This window comes from Danio rerio, chromosome 14 (genome assembly GCF_052040795.2).
Source record: "Danio rerio strain M-AB ecotype USA chromosome 14, GRCz13ab, whole genome shotgun sequence".
Classification (NCBI taxonomy): domain Eukaryota; kingdom Metazoa; phylum Chordata; class Actinopteri; order Cypriniformes; family Danionidae; genus Danio; species Danio rerio.
The window spans coordinates 35,362,425-35,382,035 of NC_141034.1; the positions used below are offsets into that span (position 1 = coordinate 35,362,425).

The 19,611-nt window shown below is 36.0% G+C and overlaps 1 protein-coding gene and 1 long non-coding RNA gene across 4 annotated transcripts in view; one reads left to right on the forward strand and one right to left on the reverse strand.

The window, feature by feature from the left end:
- Positions 1 to 19,611, reverse strand: part of gpc3 (glypican 3) — a 296,476-nt gene that overhangs the window by 24,672 nt on the left and 252,193 nt on the right. The gene's annotated exons all lie outside the window — the stretch shown is intronic.
- Positions 2,773 to 17,873, forward strand: LOC141377543 (uncharacterized). 2 transcript variants are annotated; one of them, XR_015507615.1, is made up of 4 exons: positions 2,773 to 3,048; positions 5,309 to 5,372; positions 5,466 to 5,502; positions 14,701 to 17,873. It is a non-coding gene; the product is annotated as an uncharacterized LOC141377543 (long non-coding RNA). The 2 variants fall into 2 exon arrangements; XR_015507616.1 differs by having other exon boundaries at positions 2,807 to 3,048; positions 5,469 to 5,502; positions 14,701 to 17,448.

The window sequence follows — 19,611 nt, forward strand, 5'->3', positions numbered from 1 at the left end:
TTGACTTTTTTTGTCTTCTGTGGAACTTAAAAGAAACACTGTAAAATGGAAAGTAATAAAATGTTGGAAAAGCATGAATATCTTTAATTACTGTAGAAATATATTTTAAAAACTTTAAATGAAGGATTATTTTCAAAGCCAGAAAGTCTTAATGCTGACAGGACCAATAAACACAAATGTTACACACCAGACAATATTTTAATTGCTTTAAGGTTGAAGTCAATTTAGGGACAACTAAACACATGAAACACATTGTACAAGTATGGAATCAGATATCAAGTCAATCGAACTACAGACAGTAAATCTCAGATTTTTACATGGATAAAAGGCCACTTTATACACTATTGTGCAAAAGTTTTAAGCCAACATTTAATCTGTTGCTTACAGATGATTTCATGAATACATCACATATGTAACTATTTACTACAAAACCAGTCATAAGTGTACATTTTTTTTGTCATTTTGAGAATTATACAAGATGAATAAATTATCTTTCAGTTGATGTATGGTTTGTTAGGATAGGAGTTAGGTTAGATGTATTATTTGGTGTATTTTTTTAAGACATGTAAAAGACAATGTTGGAGAGAGGCTGTTTGTCCTGGTTTGAGCTGAATTTCTATCAGTGTTCGTAGCAATATGGCCTGAATTATTGTAATTGTGAATGTTTAAAAGTACATATAGGTTTTAATTAGGGATTCTCCGATCGATCGGCTGAAGATCAGTATCGACCGATAATCACATTTTATGACTCGATTGGTACTCGCTAATCGGGCCGATTTCATGAACCGATCGCAAGTGTTCGTTTATGGGTTTACAAGCAGAGGATCTTCTTATGCATCAGATACGCGCTCCAAACTTTTTCTTGATTGAGACATGTTAAATTTCATCTTTCATCATTTGCAATGTTTCAAAATTGCACTGTTAAACAATTTTCTTACCCATTTTTTTATCTGTCTTATCTATTATTTTGTGTGAAGATGCATCTGACCATGACATGTCTACACTAATTGAAGTTTATTTATAAACTAATTTCGAGAGGATCACGTGCTTATGATTGCTTGCAGCCGGCCCTGCATTATTCAATTTCAGATGATTCCTAAGCCACTATAAATACCCTAAGTCCCATATGACAGACATCTTCATTATGAAGAATCCCCCTTCCACTCTTACTCCTTTTCTAGAGGGGCGGCACGGTGGCCCAGTGGTTAGCACTGTTGCCTCACAGCAAGAACGTCATTGGTTTTAGTCCTTACCAAGCCAGTCAACATTTCTGTGTGGAGTTTACACATCCTCCCTGTGCTCACGTGGGTTTCCCCCAGGTTACCCGGTTTCCTCCCACCGTCCCAAAACATGCAACTTAAGTTAGATGACTAATCCAAATCGGCACCATAGACATGCTCATAGTAAGTATTTATCTCCTAAGAGCAGTCACTATCTGTTTATTAGTTACTACAGCAGGGGTGTTCTTGAGATCAACCTCGAGGCTCGAGGATCTCATAAGCTCAGGGCTCTCTCCCGGGACATTATGCCAAACAAGCTTTATAATTAATCATCAACTAAGTGTGAACTCTTGAAAGGGTTATAAGAGACGTGTTTAAGACATTATATGTAACATCCTTCATTTATTCTCTTATAAAGCAGAGATCTCCACTTAAATATCAGACTTAAAGGGAAAATGTGCTTCATGCAATGTTAGTTATATAGAGTAAAGACTGAAGCATCAGAATCGGTATCAGCTGTTCACCACAACAAGAAATTAGTACTGGCTATTGGTTCCAAAAATCCTGATTGAAGAATCCCTAGTTTTAATCCATTCATCAGTGACCTCAGTGGTAATAGTTTTCATTTTCAGTATGATAATGATTCATAAATTGCAGTGAAATCCTATTTAGAGAAGAAAAACAGCAGATGGAATACAGACAGTCATGAAATGGCCTCCACAGGGTCTAGCCCTTAATATTATAGAGCCTGTATGAGATCACCTGGACAGAAAAACAAAAATATGATACTCTAAACCTAAAGAGCAACTCTGGAAAGTGCTAAAAGAAGCCTGATATTACACACTACTTTATATGTACTACTTTTTAATGTTCTTCATATTCAAATCCTTGGGATTTTAAATGTATAAGTTGGCATGATTTCTTAACCAAATAAAAATCTGCATTACATACTGTTTTAACTGCACAAAAATGTATTTTATTTATTCAACTTGGCTTTATTGCAAATGACAAAAATAATAATTCATTATATTTTAACAAATGATTCAACCATTGAGTCTAACATGTTTTCACATAGATGCACCCCAACCCCGGAAATTGTTTTACCCCCAAAAAACATTCAGGAGAACAGAAGTTTAAAGGTTTATTTTAAAAAAATCTATAATGAAATCCAGAAAAATTATAATAATTAAAAAAAGTCTTATGTAATTTTCTATATCTACATAAAAGCATATGTTTGAGGAAGTCAAAACGTGGGATAGAGGTTTGTATAGGAGACAAAGCAGAAAACGAGAAACAGTATAAGAGTCTTAAACAGTATAAGAGGTTTGAAGATAACTGATTCTTTTTCCTTTGTGAACCATCCTAACCCCATGTCAGCATTCCCCATCAAGCCTTCAATGGGCGCCATTGTGGGGCAAATTCAAGTCAACACATATTAATTAGCACGACCCGATGTGAGCGAGGCCACTGGTGTCAGCTATACTGCTCCTCTCACTAAATCTGCACATAATTAGATTTACTTCAATATATTTTTAGCTCTAAAGTTCAGATTAGACACAGGAAGAAACACACGCACAAATAAAGGCTTTCAGAGACAGATCTGTAAGCAGATCATTTCCTGTGCCATGTTGAAGGCCCATTTGCTGTCTCACTATATGAAAATCACCATACAAAGGCCACTTCAACAAGCACACATGAAGCCACTGCTCAGAAATGCCTGTAAAAGCTCCAGCAACCGTTAGCGCCAGAGAGACTGCCAACATGCAGATTAAAAGATGAACCAGAAAACCTGAAACTACGCAAACAAGGGCGAAGAGTGACTAAGGTGGTAAGTCCTTACAATATATTGAGTTGCACTGTCATTTTGTTTGGTTTACAGTCAGGGCTAATACCAAGAAAATGCAAGCAGTGATTACATGTGCAAAATGTGCTGTCATGATGACGCTGTGTTATATGTGGTTACCGGGATATTTCCTCAATAAGCCACATGAAGTGAGGCATCATTCATGGTTGAACCACAGAGTTTATAACTTTATGTGCGAGTGCAAAAGTCCACGTCTTCAGTCTTGGTTCCGGAAGTATTCATTTTTTCCCCATAGGGAATAATGAGAATCCTCAGTTATAAAGAGTTTTAAACTATGAAATAAGCCAAACTTCTCTGAGATATACATTCAATTTTGAGGCAAAAAAAGCATTTGGATATATGAAAAATTTTGTTTTTGGAGGTAAGCAATGATAATCTGTGAAAGACGTAACAGTATATAAAAAAAATCCTTTTAACATCAAAATTTGGCGAAGCAGAGATCAAGGTCACATACTGGAATTCATAAAAAAATTGTGGGAAACTATGGTGGGCAAGAGAGCTTAAATGTGCTGCAAGTTAAGACAACACATGCAAAAAGAAAAACAACTTACATATTGAGAAAAAACTTTATTGGATTGACAACACTCTTGTTTGCAAAATTCGCCCTGTACGATCAAAGGATCACAGGAACTGTGTGATCAGAATGATAATATACAGTTGAAGTCAGAATTATTGGCCCCTCATGTTAATTTTTTTCTCAATTTCTGTTTAACAGAAAGAAGTTTTTTCAACACATGTGTTTCTAATCATAATAGTTTTAATAACTAATTTTTAATCACTGATTTAATTTATCTTTGTCTTGATGACAGTAAATAAATTTTGACTAGATATTTTTCAAGAAACTTCTATAAAGCATTAAGTGACATTTAAAGGCTTGACTAGGTTAATCAGGTTAACTAGGCAGGTTAGGGTAATTAGGCAAGTTATTGTATAATGATGTTTGTTCTGTAGACTATCAAAAAAATTGCTTAAAGAGGCTAATAATATTGTCCTTAAAATGGTTTATAAAAAATGAATAACTGCTTTCATTCTAGCCAAAATAAAACAAATAAGACTTTCTTCAGAAGAAAAAATATTATCAGACATACTGTGAAAATTTCTTTGCTCTGTTAAACATCATTTGGGAAATATAAAAAAAAATAAAAATCAAAGGGGGGCTAATAATTCTGACTTCATATATTTCATAAAATGTCACTAAAATGCAGTATTTAACCTTCTTAATCAAATACAAAATGTGGGGGAAAATGCAAAAAAACGGTCGAATTTAACAGAAAAAGAACCCCACCTTTCATTAGGCTGGCTACGGGCCTGTGTTAGCTGTCAATTTGATTTCATTTTGAGGTAAAGGTAGTCAAATGATCTCAAACCGAGGTGTCTATTGTGAATTTTATTTTGTAGCAAATTACCATGTACTGCCTGTAAACACATTGAACATAAATGACTGTAGTTAACTAAATCCCTTCGAAACTTAAAGCTCTTTCCATCTCTCCAGTCTTATGGGTAACCACAGTATAGGTGAGACACAGTTTGTGTTTCCAGACTTTGGTTTGACAGACAGACATGACGCAGGAAAGATGTCTGGAATCAATTCCGGATGTCAACAGCTCCTACTAATATAAATAAAACTGCTACACAAACAAACACTTTCTTTCGGAAACACTCAAGCGCACAAATGTACTGGACCAAGATAAAAGGTGTGAAATATGATCCTAATTGGTTTGCTATTTTTATCCGTCGAGCTTCCTTTACCATCCTCTTCCTCATCACCTTTGTTAGTCTTAGAAACCAGCCTACCGCATACAACAATGTTTAGTGAGACGCTGTAAACACACAGTCACCACGTTTAAGTCTTTCACAACAGCAACGACTGTAGACGTTATCCATCCAGCTCCTGTGCATATCGAGCCAGGCACTGTTTACACAATCGCTGGCAGGTATCATTATTTCTCTGTGTATGTGGTTATCTGTTAAGTGCTTATGGGTGAGTGTGTGTGTGTGTGGCGAAGGATTGTTGTTTATATACAGAGGAAGAAATAAGGACCCCTTGTAGAAGGAGCCAGATCCATTGGTCTGTTTCTCATGGCAAACTTCCTCTCTCTGTGATCAGGATTATTTGCAGATGCGATGGTGCCATTGCTCCTTTCTCAAAGAGGGGGAAAACACCATCTGCTCTCTTTCCGTTGACTTATCTCACTTTTCTCATCTCATTTCGTTTTGCAAACAGTTCTGGATGAGGCCTAATCTAACGCTACAGGTCATTGTTGGTGAGACTGTAGCATTTTCTGTTGGTAGGTGGGATATCCTTATATTTTTGAATATGTTTTGAAGATGAATTGGTCTATTGGCCATTTATTCTTCATAATATTCCTCCTGTTTTTCAGAAGAAGTGAGAGATATGCACTGAGAGTGTAAGTGAGGGTAAGTAGATGATGACAGATTTTTATTTTTCAGGTGAATCATGTTTTTCACCACAGAATTGAAAAAAATTAATTAAAAAACAAACAATTTAGACTTTTACCACACACAAATGCTCAATAATATCTTGCAATTATACTTTTTATCTAAGAATTATGAGTTAAAATATTGGAAATTCTGACTTTTTTTACTCAGAACTGTGAGTTAAAGAGCCTATGGGTTTTTGAATATGACCTTCCATGCAGTATGTAACACAAATCTAAGTGAAGTGAAATATCCAGGTAAGGCTTAAATCTGAAAGTGCACCGTGTTTAAAACTATTGGTTAATATTGATCGATTGTTGGGGTAATGAATGTTTAGCTGTGCCCGGTGACATTGATACAGAACTTAAGCCCCGCCCATGTGCTGCACGCGCAGACCCAGAAAAAATTTAACCCCGCCCACAAACACTGTAGAAAGAAAAGGAGGAAGACAAACACTGTAGAAAGAAAAGGAGGAAGACTCTGACACTGTAGAGCACACAAAGACCTTGTGCTCTAAAGTGTGAGGGAAAGTTAGCGTTATTTTCCCTACCCAAAGGTAAGGTTGTGAAGAGTCAGTGGTTGAAGTTTACTTTTGCAAAAACACCTAAGCATTATAGCCCCAGCCTCTGCTGTGTTCCTGTAATTTTTCTGACGAGTGCTTTAGCAATCTACATGCTTACAACGAGGGATTAGTCGGTCGTTTGTTAAATAAAGGATCAAAAAAGACTACTGATGTAAGGGAGTTTGTCAGAGCTTGACAGGAACTTTATCAGTACACAGTTCATGAACCAGTTTCTTCCTCCATTTCACAAGTGTAAGTAAATGTGATTAAAAAACGCCTCCTTGTTTTCTCTAGCTTGCAAAATATGTATTCAATTGTGTTTTGTTACTTGTAACCGCTCTATGCGGCTTGTATTGTATATGGTTAACTCTTTATATTTATTTATTTATTTATTTATTTATTTATTTATTTATTTATTTATTTATTTAATTTATTTACACAGGGACAACGTACAACATGACAAGTTGTGCCAGAGTTAGCTATAAAACTAATTTACATCTGTAATCCCTGGGCAGGAAGTTGTAACAAATTTAACAGTAAAAAATAATACAATATACACTTACAGTACATTACATACAGTACATTATTGTCAATACAATTAAATCAAATCAGTGACTGCATATTTGATTTTGTTTAAGCCAATTTTTAAAAACAAGTTTAAAATGATTAAAAGTGGTACTCTCTCTGATATACACTGGTATTTTATTTCATCTTTCTGCTGCTTTAACTGAAAAAAAAAACTGATTGCTCGAAAGCAGTTCTCCTAAGTTTAACTGAACAATCACCTCTAACCGATGACCTAGTCTGTCTTTTATTGTCCTTGCCGACAATCATACATTGTTTGAGGGGTGGTGGTGGTGCAAGATCATAAATATTTTACACATTAAACATACATCAGCATAAAATAAGAAACTGTCGAATGTAAGTAATTTTTGTTGTGGAATACAATTACGATGATGATAGCTCCTTGCCTTTATAGCTAAAATTTTAACAGTTTGTTTATTTATAATTAAATTGTAATCCCTAGGTTTTCTTTCAAGCGACTTTCAAATGAAGAGAAGAAAAATCTCTGTTTTGTTTTTAAAAGCATCAACAAATAAAGAGGTTAGGCTCCGGGCATTTGGAAAGTTTAAAAATAAATCAAATAATTCGCTTTCTAAAGACAGTATTTGTGTTTTACTGTACAGTATTTTTGCACAACTAAACACAGCTTTAGTTGACATTTTCAAAAATGTAAAGAGTAAACTTTTGAAAAGTTGTTCTGGTGTTTTTTTCCGTCCATTTAATTGAATTAAATGATTCTACAGATTATTCTAATCCTCTAAATTAGACTGAACAAAGACTTGGTTATTTAAGGTAATGCACAGCAATTGAAATGCTACCACGTTTCATTACTAAGATTTACCAACATCTAAACTAAGGAACATTCTCAGTCTTATTGTCTGGGTCTTGGTCTTGCTGGGTCGACATTCACCTTATATAAAGGGAAGCTAAAGCTAACTGAGAAATGAATGTACTCTTGCTCATTTCCTGAACATTTCACCCTGTTCATTCCCAGGTGTGTTTCAGGTTGATTTCCACATTACCCTGTGCAGACGTCTGTGTAGTCTATAGCTCCAAGCACCTGGACCACTGCAGACAGACATCTGCAGTCCAAACATCTGAATATGCCCTTATATCCATTCTCATATACACTACCTGCACAACTCCTTCACTATAGCAGTGCACAAGCACATTCACACTCTTCACTTATCCGAATTATATTCTAGACTTCTAATGTTCTTAAATAAAGCTAAACATAATTATTGAAGACCATCACAAACCCAGAGTTTTTATTAAATACATTAGATTCAGGCGGGACACCTCGCAACATGAAGGTCACTGATTGGAGTCCCGGCTGGGCCAGTTGGCATTTATGTGTAGAGTTTGAATGTTCTCCCCATGTTGGGTTTGCTCCGGGTGCTCCAGTTTCCTTCACAGTCCAAACACAAATGCTAAAGGTAAATTGAATAAACTAAATTGGGCGTAGTGTATGAATGTGCATGTGAATGAGCAAGTGCATGGGTATTTCCCAGTAATGGGTTGCAGCTGGAAGGGCATCCACTGTGTACAACATATGCTGGAATAGTTATCAATAAAACAACAACAACAAAGAAACAAAACAATAAATAACTTTTTTTTGTTAACAAATTAAATTTTTTTTTTGTTTTATGTTTTAAAAGAGCGATAATGGTCTACAGAAAATAAGATCTCTGTCCACAATGTACAGTGCAATTTGGAAAGTATTCATAGTGCGTAATTTTTTCCACATTTTTTTTTGTTCCAGCCTTATTCTAAAATGGATTAAATTGTTTTATTTCCTCAAAATTCTGCACACAATACCCCATAATGACAATGTGAAAAAATATTTTTTGAAATTGTTGCAAATTTAATAAAAATAAAAAAAACTGAAAAAGGACATGAACATAAGTATTCACAGCCTTTGTTCAATACTATGTTGATGCACCTTTGGCAGCAATTACAGCCTCAAGTCTTTTTGAATATGATGCCACAAGCTTGGCACACCTGTCTTTGGGAATTTTTGCCCATTCCTCTTTGCAGTACCTCTCACTGTGCTCAATGGAACTTTCAGAGTACCAGAAATTTTTCTGTAACCTTCCCCAGCCTTGTGCCTTGAGACAATATTGTCTCAAAGGTCTACAGACAATTCTTTTGTCTTCATGCGTGGTTTGCTTTAACATGTACTGTCAACCCTGGGACCTTATTTAGATAGGTGTATGCCTTTTCAAATCATGTTCAGTCAACTGAATTTACCACAGGTGAACTCCAATTAAGCTGCTGAAACAGCCAGGGATGCGTTTCTGAAAACCATCATTAGCCAGATGAAGTCGTAGGTACCGTTGTAACAAACATAGATCGTTGAATGGGTGTTTCCCAAATACATCATTCCGATAAACATTCACAAACTGCTTCACAAACCACAAACTTGTATGCTTGCGAATACACCTCTAGAGCTGTAGTTAAATAACAAACAATATTCTACTTAATATTAATAATAATAATAAATTTTATAATAATTATTATTAATATTATAATTTTTTCCATTCTTTAATAAATATCCTACTGTAAATTACAACCATTACCGGTTTATTTATATATGAGATTAGAATACATGTTAGCTAAGTGATTTTATGTTTTACAATTGAATATGGAATAACTATCAATAATATTTGTAAAAGAAACATAGTCCATATACCTGCAGTTTACATAAATTTCAATTAACATGGAAAACGAGTGCACCAAAACTAATATTGGATTTTTTTGTATGTGTGTGTGTGTAAAACAATATAATTTGCACAAAAGTGATGAGGGTTTTCTCCAAAGAAATTGTTACCACCCCGTTTAGATAATCATTAATTTACATTATAACTAACGTGGTTCAAACTATTGATCAACGACAAAGCAGTTTGGGAAACACTCATCACTACATTGTTCTATTTCTAAAGTTGCATCACACTTTGACAGTTTAGCTGCGAGTTATGTCCTTGTTTGGGAAACGAACCTCAGAACGATTGTGAATTTCCACATGACCACATTTTCAAAAATTTACATTTCGGCCTGCGCATTCTAAAATGAACCACACTAGTGTTTCAAAACTAAAATGTGTTTTTATCATTTTCAAAACACTGTTTTTGTGGCTCAAAGATGCTGGAGTACTTTGGACAGCAAACGTAAATGTTACAAAACCTATACATTCAAACGGAAAACACATTAGTGTAAACAGCAGCTCAAAGTACCAGTGGGCTTGCAGTTGATTTTATGAGTCACCAAGGAATTTCAGCTAAATATCTTCTTTAAATGTTTCTCTGATGGAAAACAAGTCACATCTGGCATGCCCTAAGTGTAAATAAATCAATAGTTAGTTAATCTTTTATTATTTATTATGATTAGTGCTTTAAATGATCGCTTTACACAACGATACGTTGTCACTGTTAGTTTATGTTAGCTAATGCATTAACTAATGTTAACACATGACACATTACTGTTAAATGACTTGGGGTTAATGAACTCTAAGGAACATTATTTAGGTTATGTTTCCTTTTCCATGCATGATCCCAAATGTCCCCAAAAGGATGTTTTGTCATATTTAACAAGCTTCTAGGCATAGATTTCTCAAAGCAAAGCTAATTAAACCCACCTACTCTCACACACTCGTATAAACGTATACATCCTCACATAAACACAACCTCTCAAAGGAGTTCACACACACACAGATTGACAGCGTATGCTACTAACACTAGGCAGGCCGCCATTCTCATACACAGCTTGTTTACAGCTATGGCACAGACCGGCTATGCCAGTGCTGTAATGTTGGCTAATGGAAAACGTGTGCTTTGCTCCTCACCTATTAGGTGCTAGAGGTCAGAGGTGACACATGGAGCCTGTTAGCATTCCAGCCTCAACATCAGAGGAAGGATGAAACTATTTATGCTCCATGTGCTTGTGTTTCAATGCTCACGCCTGTCGCTTTGGCTCACAAATTTACACCAGCCATCACAAAAACATCTTCTACTTTCCATTCCTGCAAAAATGAACTTGATTATTTATTAACATCCAGGATATCTATGATGTTTGTGACTTTTTAAAAGGGGGGTTTGAAGGAAAACTTTGCAAGATTTAAAAAAAAAATGTTAATTTTTTTTTTACATATTTCAGGAAAATTGCCAATTTGTACGATTTCATTTGTATGAAAGCGTACAATTTTTAAAACAAGGCATTCCCCTTAACCCTACCACTAAACCTATACTCCTCATTTACTGTAATAAATACAGGGCTCCACACAATTCCTTCATGTTGTCCCAAAACAAATTGATTAAGTTAACTTAAATGTTTTTACATTTATGTTTATTGGATTGAACATAAAACTATTAGGGTGACACAGTGGCTCAGTGGTTAGCACTGTTGCCTCACAGCAAGAAGATCGCAGGTTTGATCCCCAGTTGGACCAGTTGGCAATTCGGTGTGTAGTTTGCATGTTCTCCCCATCATTTCCCCCACAAAGACATGCACTATAACTGAATTGGATGAAATAAAATTGGTTGTAGTGTGTAAATGTGAGTGTGTATTGGTGTTTCCCAGCGGGTTGCAGCTGGAAGGGGTTTCTCTGCATAAAACATATGCTGGATAAGTTGGCAGATCATTCCACTGTGGTGACCCCAGATAAAAAAAAGGAACTAACCTGAAGGAAAATTAATAAATGAATAAAACTATTAAGTTGTGCCCCAAAAAACTCAAAAATTGTGTTGATTCAGCTCATGTAAAATAAGTAGTTTTAAGCAAGCTGCAAAAAGTGTTGTTTGAGTGTTGGGGGATGAGCAAATTGTATTTATGAGATTGTACAAATTCATACAAATTAGAACACGTTGGATTGTAAGGGACCCAGCAAGTTGGGTTGTTTATTTAGGTTGAATTGTGGATATTCTGTTAATAATCATCTCATGTTTACCTCTCATGTTTGAATTAATACCAATAGATAAACATAATCCTTTAAACGTTAGTAAAACACATAACAACAAGGTTATTTGATGCATATGTCTATATAGCCTATCCCTAAAAATGCAAATTTGGGTCAGATATTAATAATAATAATAATAATAATAATAACAATAATATTAGCGATGCAGTGGCACAGTAGATAGTGCTGTCGCCTTACAGCAAGAAGGTCGCTGGTTCGAGCCTTGGCTGGGTCAGTTGGCATTTTCTGTGTGGAGTTTGCATGTTCTCCTGGGTTTCTCGTGGGTTTCCACTGGGTGCTCCGGTTTCCCCCACAAGTCCAAATGCATGTGGTACAGATGAATTGGGTGAGCTAAATTGTCTGTAGTGTATGTGTGTGAATGAATGTGTATGGTTGTTTCCCAGTGATGGGTTGCAGGTGGAAGGGCATCCACTACGTAAAACATATGCTGGATATGTTTGGTCGGTTCACTCCTATGTGGCGACCCCGGATTAATAATGAGACTAATCTGATACGAAAATGAATGAATGAATGAATAATAATAATAATAATAATAATAATAATAATAATAATAATAATTACATTTTATTTGTAATGTGTATTTCTTATAATCAAGGTGATACAACAGCATGAAACAAAGCAAAACAAAACACCAAAACTACTCAGCAATTAATAAATAATCAATACAAGAGTAATCATAATGACAACATTATAACAATGACAACGTTATAAAGTTATGAGTGTCACTTAAGAGAAATGTTTGGAGTCGATTCTTAAAACAATCATCTTAGTTTTGAGGTTGCAACAAGACTGGTAAAACAACCAGAAGAATGGAAGATGGTGTGGACACTGAGACCAAATTACAAATATACTCTGGGGCCAGCCCATGTATTGCTTTATGGGTTAAGATAAAAACTTTAAAATCAGTATATGAACAATTGATATATACAAGCCAAATTGATAGGTTAAAAATCAAGTTTAACATTTAAAGCATTGGTTGGTTTTTTCCATAAAATTTAGGGTTAATTTAAAATATTGTCTACATTTAAACTAGTTTAAAAACAACAGATAACATTCGGCTGTAATGATCCAGTTGCTGTTATCCCATTTCTATTGAGACAGGGTTTTTGCAACCCTGTATGCTGCTTTAAATAATCAGTATGTAATTATTTACAGCACAATAAAAACTCTAACAATGAAATATAAATGTACACAAACAGAACAGAGCAGAGCTGCAGCACTGATTATCTTGAAGAGAAGACTAAAAGCCAGTGCTTCCACTGCTAAGCTGTTATTTTGTGCTTTGGGAAAAGGGTGCATTTGTTTTAAACACTAAGTAAACCTAAAACCTACTAGAAAGCCAAAGTTAAAATAACTCAACCAAAAGATTACCCAACATGCTAAACACAGCATTGGTGTTAAAAAAATGCAACAGGTTCTCGGCATTGGTTTGCTATTTTTATAGTGCACATATTTCACCCCCAACAATGCCCAACTGTTCTGCTAGAAAAGTTTGACACTTTGAAGCTGCCTAAATATGGATTTTATATCATCAAATATGGTTTATGTAAAGCCCTGTTTACTTAAAATCCTTGATTGTTTTCTCCAATTCCTTAATTTCCCTCTCAAGAGTTCACACTTAGCTGATGATTGATTATAAAGCTTGTTTGGCATGCTGTCCCGGGAGAGAGCCCTGAACTCATCAGATCCTCGAGCCTGGGGCTCCCTCCCATTTGCAAGGCGAGAGGGGAGTTTGAGCTCAGGTAGATCTCGAGAACTCCCCTTCTCTAGTAGCTAATAAACTGATTGCTCTTACGAGATAACTACTTACTAGGAGCATGTCTATGGTGCCGATTTGGATTAGTCAATTAACTTTAGTTGCATGTTTTTGGACGGTGGGAGGAAGCCGGGGAACCCAGGGGAAACCCACATGAGCACGAGGAGAATGTGTAAACTTCACACAGAAATGTCGCCTGGCTTGGTAAGAACTAGAATCAGTGACGTTCTTGCTGTGAGGCAACAATGCTAACCACTGGGCCACCGTGCCACCCATCTAGGAAAGGAGGAGAAGTACGGGAGGAAGGGGGATTCTTCAAAACGAAGATGGCTGTTATATGGAACTTAGGGTATTTATAGTGGCTTAGGAATTGCCTGAATCATAAACTGAATAATGTGGGACCGGCCGCAAACAATCATAAACATGTGATCCTCTCGAAATTAGGTTTTAAATAAACTTCACTTATGTGAAGACAAACACCTCATTAAACCTCATTACATTATCTTATGTTACATTAGATGACAGATTTTTGCACTGTTTTTCAATCAATTGTCAATAAGAATCAGTTTTTTTTGTGACAAAAGCTCATTTAATGTCATAAACCTATCTGCACAACATTCACACTCTGAGGTGTCCAATCTTTGTTATGATTTAGATGTCTGTGGATCAATTTACCCAGCAACTTTAAAGAGATGGTTCACTCAAAAAATGAAAATTTATTTTAAGTTTTTTTTACAGCAAGACCTCCAACTTGGAGATCACCATAGAACACCATTTCAGCTAAAATAAATCTTCTTTAACTATAGATATAGATATAAACTCCTGTACATTCTGAATAGCCTGACAGTGAGAACATGTTCATATATTAGTGAACCATTCTTTTCACCTCATTTTTTGTTCACCTTTCATAGTGTAATTTTTAGTAGTTGTTATTTTAGTAGTAGTTCGTAATTTTTTAGAATGTAGTTGAATTCAATTAGGTATCAATTTGTCCCACAGCATAAAAACCATCCCCAGAAACTGAACATAATGTAAGTAATACATCCCGGATTCCCAGCGGCTGAGTAAATAATCAGGAATTTCTTCATTTTTTGGGAGAACTATACCTTTAAGTAAACCTTGGACAGACGTGAGACTCGGTCCAGCCCAGGCTCACACAGCGAGCTGCGTGTTTCACATTACAGGCATATTTCCACATTGTATTTTGCTAACCCTCGCCTGCTGATAAAGGGCCAAAGAGCTTCAAAGAAAAAATGCTCCTCAGCACTTACAGTGACCAAACGTCTGCTGCGCGCTGGAAAATAACAAGAGCTCTTTTGACAGGGCCCATGCTGAGCGGCCGAGCGGTCAAGGCTACAGAGCCCGGCACAGCTCGACCGGCCCTCTCCAAAATCCCCCGACTCCAGGGGTTTGGCCTTTCACCGATGCCTACATTCATCAACTCCTCCTGGGTTCCTCCTTGATAAAATGAGAAGGAAATAAGGAGTGCTGAGAGGGAGGGAGGGGAAGTGTGGGGAAAGAAGCAAAGCACTTGCTGCAGACAGGCTGAAGGAGATAGTACTTCATGGAAACACAAAAATGGGGTGACTGTTAAGGGTGAAAAAGATGAAAAAGGGGTGGAAGCTCATAAAGAATGAAAGGCAGTGATGACAGCCGGGCATGAGGTTTATGGTTTGGCTTACTGCAGACGTGCTGTTTAAAGTGATAAGACTGAGAGAGCAGGGATATATCTGCTGTTTTTATTCAGACAATTTTAGTTACATATTTTATTAACCTAGTTTTTTTTTTTTTTTTTTAAAGTTACAGTGTGTTTATTTATAATGCATTAATGTATATTACTTTAAACAGGGTACAAGGGTAAACACGTGGAGCATGGGTTGAAGAAGATGAGGAATACAGTTTTGATGTTCATAAGATTTCTAATATATGAAAATACGATTTTTTTGTACATAGAAAGCAGTGGCACACTATTTTACATTCATTTTACTCACACACACAGTAAATACAGTTTATATATGAATTAACTATAGAATTTTTCGAACATCTCTTGTGATAAAAAGGCATGAAACAGTCATAAAAATTAAACAGCATACACTTCCTGAAAAGTCTTATCGCCTATCCAAGTTATAGGAACAACAAATGATTACTTGACTTGATTACTTGATTCTAGTTGATCATTTGGTATCAGAAGTGGGTATATGAAAGGCAAAGGCTTCTAGATTTTGCCTATTTTACCAAAATAAAAAATGATCATGCCTTTATTTTTTATTATTTAATTAGGACAGTAAGGTCTGACTTTACTTAGACCAAAGTTGTCACTTAACAGGAATAATTTGTACAGTATAGAATATAAAGTCATGCTGCAGTGGGAAAAGAATTAATATTGTGTATGACTACCATGAGCTTGGAGGACTGCATCCATACATCTCTGCAATGACTCAAATAACTTATTAGGTCATCTGAAATGGCAAAGAAAGCATTCTTACAGAACTCCCAGACTTCATCAAGATTCTTTGAATTCATCTTCAATGCGTCCTCAATAATGTTCATCTCTGGTGACTGGGCTGGACAATACTGGAGCACATTGACCTTCTTTGCTTTCAGGAACTTTGATGTGGAGGCTAAAGTATGAGAAGGAGTGCTATCCTGCTAAAGATTTTTCCTGTAATTTGGAGTGTAATGGGCACCACCCATGTCTTGATTGCTCAGGCTGTTGATGTTGCCATCCACTCTGCAGATCTCTCGTACGTACCCCATACTGAATGTTACCCCAAACCATGATTTTTTTCTTCACCAAACTTGACTGATATCTGTAAGAATCTTGTGTCCATGCTGGTTCCAATAGGTCTTCTGCAGTATTTGTGATGATTAAGATGCAGTTCAACAGACGATTCATCAGAAAAATCTACCTTCTGCCACTTTTCCAAATGATCAACTAGAAGTCAAGTTATTATTTGTTGCTCTTACAACTGGGATAAACGACAAGACTTTTGTCAGGTAATGTACTTATTAACAAATACTTTTTTGATATATGTTTATAGCATAAGCCTTTGTTGTTTTGGTTCTTAAAGGACTATTTGTCTTTGACTTAGAATAAGCATTAATCAAGATATAAATGCTATAAACATTTTTTTTTGCTTATGATACCAAAAGCATGAAGTAATGTTAATAAATATTGTCAGAAAATTGACACATTTCACTTTGTATCACTCTACTTGTTTGTGTTTCTTGCATTTTAGTCTCAGTGACGAAGCTTGACCCTGGTTTTGCAACTATTTATATTGGCAGTGAAAAAATAAGCATAATATCTGGCCAGTTTTTCTTTATTCCCGCCTTGTTTATAGCACTGCTTTATAAACTATATGGTACATTTAAAAAGTACATTGTCTTTTCAAAATCATTCATCAGTGTACAATTTAACATCAATATTTCAACTTTATACATAAGGGTTATTTAATATTTGATTACCGCATCGCTGCCCACATAACCAGTACTCTGAGTTTAAAGTGAGTGTGTTGAGGCAGATGACACGACCTCTGTGCTGGCTGTGTGTGTGTGTGTGTGTGTGTGTTTCGGGGTGTGTGCACAGGACACTCACAGCCCCTGTCCTGGAATAGCTCCACTGGCCTGGAATGTATGGGGGTTGGGATCAGTCCACGGGCTGAGGAGGCCTGAAATCTCCCAGAGTGAATGCAGATTTATCAATCAATCTGGATCACCCTGAACATCCTCGAAATGACTGGCTGACTGACACCTTTGATTTACGGGAGGGAGGTCTGGACCCAAGCCGTGGCCTGTCTGCACCTAGTTGTTGTTCTGGCCATCGTGTTTCCCCAGAGCCGCAGAAACCAGATCTGCGTCGTCCATCTCAGCACACCAGGCACAGACAAGACTTCCATTAGTGAACCTGCCTATGGATGACCTTCGGCATGCTGACTTCCTCACCCCTCCCCTCAATGAAAAAACGGGCTGAAGTATATTTTTCTGGGTCATCGGTAACTTTCGGACTGTTATCTGTGTACCTGTTTCATCAGAGGCCTAAAGGTCTACACTAAAACAAGCAGAATATTTAAACAATGCTTGAGTAAGAGTATTGGTTACATATTGAAAGAAAACATGTAACAAAAAGCATATAATACATGGAATTATCCTGAAATCACATAACAGCAGAACAGCTTAATTTAATGCAACTGTTTAGATAAATAACCACCTAACCTGATGCGCAGGTTTTAAAATGTCAAAATTCATACTACATGTTACCTAAAGTATATTTTAGTATTATGGTGTTCATGTAACTGAAAGAATATTGGTAATATCATAGACCATTTTAAGAGATGTAAACAAAAACAATGGTACAGTAGCAACGTATTTCCATAATTACATTTTTAATTTCTATAGTTTCCGAGAATCCAGAAAGAGCCACATATTGATGAATAATGTTATGACAGCTGTTTTATCATTAGGTTATGACTGAATTGCCTCTTGTTACGGTTATGAAAAAAAAAGAAAATGTTCATGGGCCAATGACATGACCAAATTGAGATGGTATATAGATGAAATAGTATATATGATTATTAATTTTTTTACTTTATAGGCCGTTGTTCTATTTCAGGGGTGGCCAACCCTGTTCCTGGAGAGCCATCTTTCTGCAGATTTCAGTTGCTACCCATATTAAACACACCTGAACCAATTAATTAGGACTTGAACACCACGTGATAATTACAGGCAGGTGTGTTTGATATGGGTTGCAACTGAAATCTGCAGGAAGGTGGCTCTCCAGGAACAGGGTTGGCCACCCCTGTTTTATTTTATGGGGTATAAGTTAATTGCTAAGTAACAGACACAACTGATGTAAAACCAGAAAATGTAAAAGCACAGGAACAAAATGCTCTAAGTGAAGTTTTTTAACCAGTTTCAAAGGATCACATGCTATGATTGACCACGGCTGGATTTGCATCATCAATCACTGACCAACCAATCAATCAGACATTTCCATATGCATATACATTAATCCACCTTCCTTACCTTTGTCATCCACGCTTTTTTGAAAAAAAAAAAAAAAACCTTCCACCCTGACTACTTGCACTCCTTCCTAAATCCAACAACAGTGGAGTTCTCGAGACCTACCTGAGCTCAGACTCCCCTTTCCCCCTCCTGTCTAAACGGAGGAAGCCTCAGGCTGGTGGATCCTTAGAGCTTAGTATTACATTCATAAGTAGTAATTTAATAGTTATATAGTTAAAATATTTGTTTAATATGGGTTATATATTAGTAGTCCACTGTATAGCATTGACTGGCATAGCCATTTGATTTCTGAATGAGCCAGATAGGCTCAACTTACCTGTTTACTGTAGTAAAAACCACTTTCTATATTCAAGTGTATTTTTGTTTCAATGTATTAAATAAATAAACTGCCACTTTTCTAATTAAATGACATACATATAAATACATATATTTTAAACTTACAGGTTAATTGACATATTTTTAGTGACTAGTATTTATATATTTTTTGACTAGTATTTTTAATACTAGACAACACTTGATGTTTCTATCTCTGTCAGTGACAGTTAAAACGAGTACATACTCTAAGTGCTTCTGTCACTGTGATTAATTCTTTCTGTGCAAGACTGTATGGCATAGTTGATGTCACAAGAACTGTTGTTTAAGAAGTGTTTAATATTGGTAGTTCATTTTGAAACAAAAATAGCTAAATGTTCTTTAAGAGTTAAATTTTTCACGGGAGGAAACAGCTGTGCTGATGAGATGAACGCAGAGAAAACCCGACTGCTCCTACATGAGGTTATCTATATCAAAGAACTGCAAATAAGCAGATATCATAACAATTTATCAATAAACACACACCTCGCTCTCTCGCTGTCCACGGCTGTGGTTTGTTGATCAAATGAAAAATAATAGACGGGGAGGAGCTGAATTCTGCCACCATTTTCTTATCAAATTTAAAGGGAACTGAGGCAAAAAATTAGTGTACAGTTTATGAGCTAATCCCAAAAGTTTTAGGGGAGTTAAGTAGAAATATAGGGGGCTACAGCCCAATGGTAAAAATGCTGACATAATTGCAGGATCATAGTCACCTATGTTTTTTTTTATGAATTCAAATTCCCAATTAAAATGTTAGGGCTTTGCAAACATTCAACAAACAATGGTAAATATGAATCCATCCTTATGGTAAGTGCATGAAGAATGTGTAAACATTGGTACTGCTGTGAATCTTCG